Source organism: Aulonocara sp. 'chitande type north' Nkhata Bay, linkage group LG12, assembly GCF_057382095.1.
Source record: "Aulonocara sp. 'chitande type north' Nkhata Bay isolate Kocher_YH1m ecotype deep benthic linkage group LG12, A_spYH_male_GT1.1, whole genome shotgun sequence".
Taxonomy (NCBI): Eukaryota; Metazoa; Chordata; class Actinopteri; order Cichliformes; family Cichlidae; genus Aulonocara; species Aulonocara sp. 'chitande type north' Nkhata Bay.
The window spans coordinates 37,017,738-37,027,847 of record NC_141355.1 but is presented as its reverse complement, the minus strand read 5'-3'; the positions used below and the strand labels follow the sequence as shown (position 1 = coordinate 37,027,847).

General features: G+C 39.0%; 1 long non-coding RNA gene across 2 annotated transcripts; it reads left to right on the top strand.

Moving 5' to 3' along the window:
• The first annotated feature begins 2,315 nt into the window (after nucleotides 1–2,315).
• On the top strand, nucleotides 2,316–4,235 carry LOC147318027 (uncharacterized). 2 transcript variants are annotated; one of them, XR_015131684.1, is made up of 4 exons: nucleotides 2,316–2,599; nucleotides 3,042–3,077; nucleotides 3,436–3,588; nucleotides 3,947–4,235. It is a non-coding gene; the product is annotated as an uncharacterized LOC147318027 (long non-coding RNA). The 2 variants fall into 2 exon arrangements; XR_015131683.1 differs by having other exon boundaries at nucleotides 2,316–3,077; nucleotides 3,947–4,232.
• The last annotated feature ends 5,875 nt before the right edge of the window (nucleotides 4,236–10,110 follow it).

Here is a 10,110-nt window from a genome sequence, read left to right as displayed (position 1 = left end):
GCGCACGCACTGCATGCAGCGCTCCTAGGCATTACCCCGGCTGCAGTAGCTGGAGTGGTTCTGCTGGCACGGGGATATTTATAACGCCAATGATCTCACTTCTCGATGCATGCCTGAGCTCTAAAGGACGCTCTTTCATCCAGATTTTGTCGCCGAGATGCCACTCCTGCTCAGCACCGACCCACAGCAGCGGGGCGTGATGGAAACGCGACAGACACCGCACATTTTCCAAGCAATCGTCCGCGCCAGGACGCACTGAGCGCGGCATTTTACGCACAGGGAAACGACATGTTAATAGAGCGTGGACGCGATTAATTCGCACTTGAAGCGACGAGGACAAAATATTTCGCTGTGGACGCTTCTTTCCGTAAAAGAAACACCGGACGGCAATAATGAAACACCGCTCGCAGGAGTGAATTCAGAGAGGTTCGGGCTGAGATCCTCAGGTGGTACAGCAGGGTTTTAACACTGGCTCACCGGACACTCAGGCAGCCGTATTTATAGGCCTCAGTCCACCTTTTCATCTGATGCGTCCACACATTTGGTGAACAAGCGTCAAGCTGACTAATGTATTCTGAGCAGTGTACAGTGGCGGGAGAGACAATGCAATTATCTGTTTGTGGTGTGGATTAATGCAACAAATAAATAAATAAATAATATAAGGAAGATATATGAGTAACATATTTATGTATAACATTTCTCCCTCCCTTCCACCCAAGTTTGACTTTTGCTACTTCAAAAGTCATATCCCCTTGAACCTGTTGAACGACCCCGTTAGGATGGCTGTTTTTGCAGTAGATGTTACCAGGAAAAGTGCCCAAACACTGAAAGCCCCAAATAAAAACATGCCCTATAACCAGTAACACAAAGATGCAAGATTACGTGATTCTGTACAGAACTGCATATTTATTTTTGTCAGGCTTTATCTTACTGGTTCAAGGTCAGCGAAAAAAGTTTGTTAGAAGATCACAGCTCCTGTGGACCTGAAATGACACAAGTGAACAGCTTCTGCAGAGATCACTGCCTTTTGCTTGATTTCCAGTCAGTGCCCGTTCTCACTGCTTACTACACTAGCTGTCATTCTGAGGATAAACATGTCAAGCCTTAATCTGTAAACAATTAAATGTCTTTTTATGTTTTTCTTACTTATAAAATGGGCATTTTGACCCATCACAGAAAGAAAAGCATGGGTAAATCATAAAAGGATCAATCTGGATGCATCAGCTTCAAAGTCTTCTTACTTTCTGGCTTTTTGTCAAGGGAACCTCCTTAATGTAACTGATAACAGCTATGCTTTTCTTACTATGTGTGTCTAAAAATGTGTAAAAATGTCTTAGATATAGTAATCTGTCATCTTGAAACTGATGCTTACCACAGTCTGAATGTTTGTCCTGTGACAGACGAATCTTCCTTTTTCTGGTTTTCTGATTTGTTACGTGTACATGACAAATAAAAACTTGACCAAAACACATCAGCCATCCCATTTAGTTTAACCTGGCAGGATTCAGTAGTTGTCCAGCAGAACTGCACAAGTCAAATGTGTTTATTTATTTATTTATGGTGTGAAATTCCCTTTTTGAGATCTGACACAGTTTTCTTGCTAAGCTGCAGCAAAGGGATAATAAGGCCCTGTGTATGGCTCAAACAAATGTGCTTGTTGGATTATGTACTCTCTCTAGTAAACAATGCTTGAAAAGATGGTGTCTTGGGGAGTGGCGGCTGAGGGTGGGGTGGGGTGGGGGGGCTGTCAGGCCCACTTTTCAATACAACCACTGCTCTAGATCTAATGATCATTAGGTTTAATCATGATTATCATGCCTGGTGGCTGATAGTTGTTTGATAGGCTCTTGCTTTCTTCTATATAGCTAAGATTTTTTGATTTTTTTGACTGTTACAGCATCTGGGTACTTGTAGGTTCTCATGCACTCAAAAGCACTGGAAGTATGCAAGTATTTAAACTTCCCCTCAAACTTCTTTTCATCTTTCACAAACTAATTTTTCCTCCATGAAAGCATCCCTTCCTTTCTTGCTCCAGTAGCAGTAGTAGTGTTTTATGATCAACTGGCAATTAGATCCTAGTAGATTTTGTTTTAAACTCTCATGAAAGGACACCTAAAAAAGACACAGACATGTGCATTATTATAAATACATTAAATTGTATATTTTCTGGCACACGGTATGATCTACCTGTTCCTTACCTGCACCATTTCAATTCAAATTACATTTGTCAGCCAGCTCAAAGTGCCAAAATGTAGAACAGTTTAAAATCGTCCATCTGAACCTGTGCTCTCTGACTCTTGGTCACCCTACACTGAAAAAAAGGGACTGGCCATCTCTTGGATTTATGTAAGCATCTTGCATGTATTTAACACAATTGCCTCATGTTTTAAAGATAAATGTAACTATATAGTGTAAAAACTACATGATATGCAGAAAGGGTGTATTAAATTGTTCATATCATGTTCAGGTGAAGTAAGTCAATAAGATAGCAACGTTAAATCTCGTGAAACCACGCGTGATTTCATCTCGCGGGCTTTGGATCGTGGTTTAAAAAATGCATCCATCTCAGTCAAGTCGAGCAGCCAACTCTACGTTTTTGGTATGTCTTGATTTTTTGAATTAATGTTTACCATATTTCAGCCAAATGTAGTTAAACGTCTAGAGTGTCGCCATGTAACATGCTAAAAAAGAGCCGTTAGCTTATTTGCTGTTTTATCTGTTGTCAAAGAATTGGCGCTTTTTCATTTGAATTTGTCTTTGGCACAAGAGCCGTAATATCACATTAAACCTAATTACGAGGCACTCATAACATAATTTGGTTTTCTGTGTGAATAGATTTGCCAACTGACTCTTCAGTTACATTGTGTATTTACTGCACCGTGGTGTTAGTGAGATTTTGGACATTGAACAGCTTTAGCTAATATCATCAGCGGCATTATGCTAGCTTACATCCCTACCCCTCCTGCCCTCACCTGCTGTCCTTTTGTTTTTGTTTTTTTTGCTGCACATTGAGAGACGACCTATATTCTGCATTTCACCAGGAGTCAGCTGATGGATTGTGGGTTCAAGGTGTTATGGTAAGAAAGTATATACTATTTTCGCTTAAGGTTTCTGTAACTTAATTATAATAGGTTTTTTATAATTATTAGGTGCATGCATACTCACCCTATTAATACAACTGAGAAATCCAAAATCTGCCATAGGTTTAACCTGTATGTATTGTCAGAAAGGTGATTACTGGACTCGCATTAATGCACACTTGAACTGAAATGAGGTTGTAACTTGTGGGTTCTTGGGTTGCAAATCAGAAACAAACATCTTTGGATTTTTTTAATCCCATAAGATCTGGAAACACAGTTTTTATTCAACAAAACATTACTGATTAACCAAGCACAGTGCCTGCTGTTATTTCAAAATAATTTTATGTCATTTTAGATGAAATGCAGCATTCCAGTGCATCCCAACCATGCCTTTACAGTCAAGGTTTCTGACGGAGCTGAGTTTCTCTCTGACAGTCTGCTGAAAGTGTTTGCAAAGTGATCGGGGGAACAGGGCACAAAGCTAAAGGATGTAGCTGCCATGATGACAGTAAGAACTTTAAAATTCTTTAACTACAAAGTGTATATGTATTGCATTAGGTCAGTAAAAGAGTTTTATGCTGCATCCATTGAAACAGTCAACTATTACCTGTGAGTACTGATTCCACCGAAAGGATGCCATAATTTTCGTTATGCATTTACTGGCCCACTGAGAAAAAATCTTTTTTTTAAAATATATGTTCTGGAAACTATATATCCATAAAGTTGATGTCAAACAGGAACTTTTGATATTTCTTTGTAGATGCTGGTGTTGCATGTTGACTGGTTTAAGTTTTGGTCTGGGATCATTTTCTTCTGTGCTACTGAAAAGTTCACAAATCTCTGTTTTCTTTGTTATAATACTTTAGGATGACATTAATGCTCGAAGGGAGTCTCATCAAAGTGCTCCGCATCTGTGTGAAAGACAATTGCAACATCTTAGTGCAGGAGTTCATGGTGTTTTATGAGTAGATTGTGGCTTTGCAACATTTAAAAATGCATTTAGTTATCCACTTGATCCTCATTGGACTGGTTAGGACCAGTAGTCCTCTTTAATAATTTGAAGTTCACATGAGGCCTGGTAGTGAACTCGGCCGCCCCCCCTTGAGGCCCCACCCCCCTATATTAGGGGTCACATCAGTGTGAAAAAACTTTAAATTTGTCATTCTAGTGAACAAAGGAAAATCCCACCAGTATTTACATTAGCTTTTGTTTGAAAAAAAAAAAAAAGACCAACTGACCAACAGCTAACCAAATTGTGGGGAAAGTCTAAATTCTAACATCTTCTGAGTGACATAACCTGGATTTCTGATGGGTTTTTGTTAGTCTTTCTAACAAAAACTAATGTAAAGCATTTGAAATTATTATGTTTTTCACTCTGTCTTAGAAACTCTGTTAGACCATGAATGGCAGCATGGCAGGCCACTCTTTGGCTATAGCTATTTACTATGTTGCTTGCATTGGTTTAAATTACTCTAACATTAGAACTGGTAGATTCAAAAGAGATGAGTTTAAAAGGGAATCTTAAAGAAATGTTTTGTGTTTAACCAGGACTTGACTGAGGCCACTGCACGGATTGAGAAAACCACAATGAACATCTGTCTCCAGAGGATGCGGCAGGCAATGACTTTTCTGATGTTGGCATCATCATTGAGGGTATAGTAGTTCTTCAAGATCTGGATAACGTGACCTTTGCAGTAGCCATGCTGTTTGGACCTTTTTTATTCCTTCAAGATGAGTTACCCATCACAACTCTGCTACACTTTTGAGGTGATTCAAAGGGTGGTAATGGAGTTGGATGCAACTCAGCTCTCAAGAAAAGCTCACAACTAAGACAAAACTACTCCTGCAAGGAAAGCTCACTGTTATGCATGCAAGCTGATCAGCTCTAGGTGAGAGGACATTTAAATCTCACACTTGTTCTGCTGCATTTTTGAAGCTCAATTCCAGGAACAGATCGCAGGGTTCATTTTTATATACTCTGCAACTGCCATGAGGACGAGCCGTTTTTTGTTGTTGTTTGTTTTTCCTTTTGCTCTGTACAGCATTTTGGCAGCATTTTTAAATTTCTCTTTGTATTTTTTCTTTCTTTTACTAGTGAAGAGATGTAGCATGAACAGTTATGCAGTCTAAATATCCCATATGGGTCGTGTGAAATGGTATTTTCAGTTTCATTCAGTTGAAGTAAAGAACGTTGAATATTTCTAAGTGTGCTGTTTTGAACCAACATGTCACAGTATGATCAGTGCTGTAATTTTTGACAGTCACTGTATCAATGTTATTTTTGCATCTCTTGAATAAAGGTTTTGACCTGCAGGTGCTAATTTCTTTAGTTATTGGGGTAAAATGGGTAATGTTAATAGGAAGGTGTTTGCCAATTCAGTAACCTAATTTAATGTTAATGGAAACTAACACTACCTCAAATTGTTTAGTTATAATTGTTGTTTAACTGAATCTTGACGTCAGAGGCCTTAAATAGAATGTTTTGATTTGTTCTTTCCCAACATTTTTCAAAGGAAAAAGTCTAATTTCTTTGTTGTGATTGATTCCAGAGAACACGGAAGAACTGACATTATTTAACTGTTGATTTATGTAGATTCAGTAGAGGAGTAATGTCAGTTTAATTCTTTACCTACTGTCAATGCAGTGAAATTAGACATGTTGTTTTTAAAGGTTACTGGTGGATGCCAGCAACCATCTTGGAAGAGAACAATACAATCTGTTATAAGGCCTCCATTTGAAAATTGTGTATTTGATGCTAGAATATAATAGCAAAATGTAATTTGAAGATAACATGTAGCATTTAAGTGACCAAGTAGTATTGGGTAAAAGTTATTGAATGGTGTTGGGATAAAGTGAGAAAATTGTGAAGGATTAAAATATTTCAAGAGCTCAAATTACTTCATCAAAACATGTTTAAGTCACATTTTATCAACACAAATTGCACAGGTTTATTGAACATGAATAAATTGTGTTAATTTAACTCAATTGTTTAAGTTGCTGCCAAAGCAAAACATCTGTGTGCAACAAATGTCCACCATTGAATTAAGTAAATCCAACAACATATTTTTTTCAGTGTAGCACGTGTTTTGTATTAAGCTTATTAATTTTCTATCTTCACACACATTCATCGTAATCTCATCCCTCATTGTTTTCAGGGGCCCAGCTATGTCTGAATTTGATTAGCTTGCGCCCGGCTGTGGATTACAGGCTGTATAGAGTTCTAATTGTCTCTGGCACACAGAGTCAAGGCCGGGCCAACATTACGTTTTATGTAAACAGCAGGGCAGTGTTTAGTCCCACTGTTCTAATGGGCAGCCATTCTTGTGAGGCCATTCCAGTAACAGTGAGGTAATCCCCCTGAGTCGTATAAACATGGATGATCCTGATTGATTCTCCCGCCCGATTGATCCCAGCTTTTAGCAGCTTTTAAGTCTAAGCAAACAGCAGACAGCAGGTTCTGCTACACCCCTGAGCCGTCTGAGCCCACTGACGGTGATCAATGTGAGGGTGTGTTTGGGAGCATCCGACCAGCTACGGTCGCAGTCGTCAACTTAATGGCAATGGTCCTCTGATGTTGTGTGGTGCTCAAACGGTCTGCATCAGTGTGAGGAGGAAAGACAGTTTTATTATGTTAATGCTCACAGAAAACAAAAAGTTTTATAAAATCATTCTCAAGCTTTAGCATTGGAGCTCTAGATCAAAGAGCAAAGAGCAACAATGTCTGCATTCCCTCATGGAAACAGGAAGGTCCTGCTTGTGTGAATAGTGGTTCACTGTGATGGCTCACTAGTAGAGCCAGACAGACATTTTAAGGACGTGTAAGTGTTTTGTTTTTGTCACAAAGAACTTGTAAATTACTCATTTACACACTTTCTAGCATTGCTCGGATCAGCTGGTCATCGTGTTGCCACGTGGGAAATTGCACAGCGGCCTCTGGTGGACAAATTACAGCAACCCCAACACTCATAACAAGGTATAAGACTGCTTCTCCTGTCTCTTTGATCCTGTCTCCTTAATTTTTAAAAATTGAATCAGCTGTCATAAATCCCAGCAGTAGTAATAATAATAGGTGCTTTTAAAGACCCTCAAGCTCACATTACATTAGTACAGCAAAATAAAAACAAATAAATAAATAAATAAAATCACAACTATAAAACCAACCAACCTAACAATAGAGTAAGACAAGTAATAATGAAGGGTATGCTGTTGTGAACAGATGGGTTTTTAAAGACAAAATTTAAAGTAGAAAGAGAGTTCGTGGTCCGGAGATCTGGTGGAAATCCTTCCAGTCTTGGGCCAGAACAACTAAAGACTCTTAGTCCCATAATAGTCAGGTGAGCAGATGGAACAGACAAAAGAGACGCTGAAGAGGAGCAGAGTGTACGAGAGGGTAAGTATGTATGGAGAAGATCAGATGAATACGGATAACATGGAGTTGTTTAACCACAGGTCTTCTGGTTCTGGATATAATACGAGTAGCTGAATTCTGAAGTAACAGCAGTTTATGGAGAGATTTATGAGGAAGGCTGTACAGAAAAGAATTATAATAACATCAACGAGATGTGACAAGAGCATTGACAAGTATGGCGGTACTGTTTGGAGTAATTGAAGGATGAAGGCGACTAATATTGCGAAGATGAAAATAAGCAGAGTGATAGTGGTGAAGGAGAGGGTACTGTCGAGGATGGCACCAAAACTATTAACCTGAGGAGAAGGTGTGACAACAGAGTTAATAATAAATAATGAAAAGCGTTTGGCTGTTTTATGAAAGTTATGAGTAAAACAAACTTTGATTTTACTTAAACGATCAGAAATGGATGTTAATGGGAGAGTAGCTGTGGGTTCAGAAGAGAAATAGAGCTGGGTGTCATCTACGTAATGGTGAAATTGAATGTTATATTTCCTGAATATATTACCTAGAAGTAGGAGATAAATAATGAAAAAGCAAAGGCCCCAGGACAGAGCCTTGGGGTACACCGGAGTTAACTGAAGTAGGTTGTGATCCAGGTGTTGTAGAACTGTTATCAAAAAATGGAAACCCAGTTTAACAGCATTCCCAGTGGGCGTGGACATGGACACATAGGATTGAACAAACTGTAAATGGCCAGAGAGGGACATCAGTAGATTAACTATTGATGTGGCAATCATATCAAATAGCTAATATTAGCTATTATATATGTACCTACTGATATATCTGTGAGACTCTGCTTATTCTACTTACCTACTTAAGTAGGTAACTCAATGGCAGACCTACTGTGGCAAGTCAAAATATCTGCAATGCAAACTCAATATTTAAGGTCATAAGATTCATATAAATTTGAACTTTATGACTGTTCTATTACGTAGGCTTCTTACTGTTGGGTGATAGCGCTGACTGAACGTTGGTTGGCTTCTCATGGTATAAATGTATGTGTTACATAAGGTTCAAGGCAGTTTGCAACAAGGAAAGTACAGGTATGGTCTCACATTGACATTATGTCCTATGGATGATGCTGGCACCATACAGATGTGCTTAGATTGAAGAAGTGTGACAGCAGTCGTACTACAGTATTATTATGAGTACAACTCTGGGTTTGAAAAGATGTATGGGATGCATGTAGCTCCATCAGGTGTTGTAGAACTGTTATCAAAAAATGGAAACCCAGTTTAACAGCATTCCCAGTGGGCGTGGACATGGACACATAGGATTTTGGAAGAATCACAATATCAACAAAGTTGCTACAGAATAAATTTTTAATAAGGAAAAAGTCAATTATTATTGGATGGCTTGGCAAAATGAATATGTGCCAATTAGGGGTGCAACGATATTCGTATCGATATATCGAACAATACAAAATTTTTAATTTATTTTATCAACTTTCCTTCTGACGATGCTGTCAGTGTTGAGCGCTCAGTGGATCTGCGCTCGACAGTGCAGCCTAGGCGGAGTAGTCGAACGCAGATTCACTGAGCGCAGGGCAAGCTAGCGAGACAGAAGCTAATCTCCTTGCAACATGGCAAACTGAACCTCCCCCACCCTCATTCAGATCTGGCCTTTGGAACTATTTTGGTCTTCATGTGACGTATGACCCTGAAGGTAAGCGCGTCATGGACAAAAGTAAAACAGTATGTCGGATGTGCCACGCAATGCTCAATTACATTGGTGGGAACTAGTGCGTTAGCGCAGTTAGCTTGTTAACGTGTTGACGCTGTCCAGCCCCACGCACGGGGCAATCCGCGGTAGCTCGTTAACGGAGATTTGCCGTGTTGTGGCGTTAACGTCATTTCAGATTAAGGCTGACAGCACTAGTGGGTAGGGTTGCCAACTCCCTGAAAAATAAATAAGGGACACCTCGTGGCCAGGGCCGGGCGACCCAGTTGTCTTCACCCTTCCCAGTGTGGTGAATTTTCTAGCTCTTTTTTTGTGTGTGAAATTATTTTTTTAACCATTTGACTTGAAGTTGATTTAAGTAGATGCATATTCTATTCTTTGTGATATGAACACATGTGAAACAAATGATCATTTAGCCATTTATTTTTAGCTCAAAATGACAACATTAACACAGTAAAACAGGTCTCTTTCTTAAACAGAAGCCTGTCATGCTTAACTTTTGAGAATATAAGTAAATCTTTCTTTAAAAGAACTCTGTCCTGCTTAACTTAAAATAATAGAAAACAATAGAAAGAAAAATATTCTTGTAACAGTGCACATTTAGTGCATTTAGTACAATTGGCTTCAGCTGAGGTATTATTTCAGCTTTTCTAATGCTAATCAGCTGCTCCTGTTTGTAAACCCGCTTGTTCCCATGATTACGCATCATAACTCATCATCATTATTCATCTATGTATTACTTTTATGTATTAGTCATCAATTTGTTGTAATCATCTATCCTTGCAGTTGTTTATTACACAAAATAAATTATATTATCACACTTCTGGCCACATAGCGCTGATATTCACTGCACATGCCCATATTAACGTTTTCCAGCCAGGTGTTTTCCTTTTCCCATTCTTCCCTTTCTCTGAGGGGAACAAACATTGCTGCTCTAAT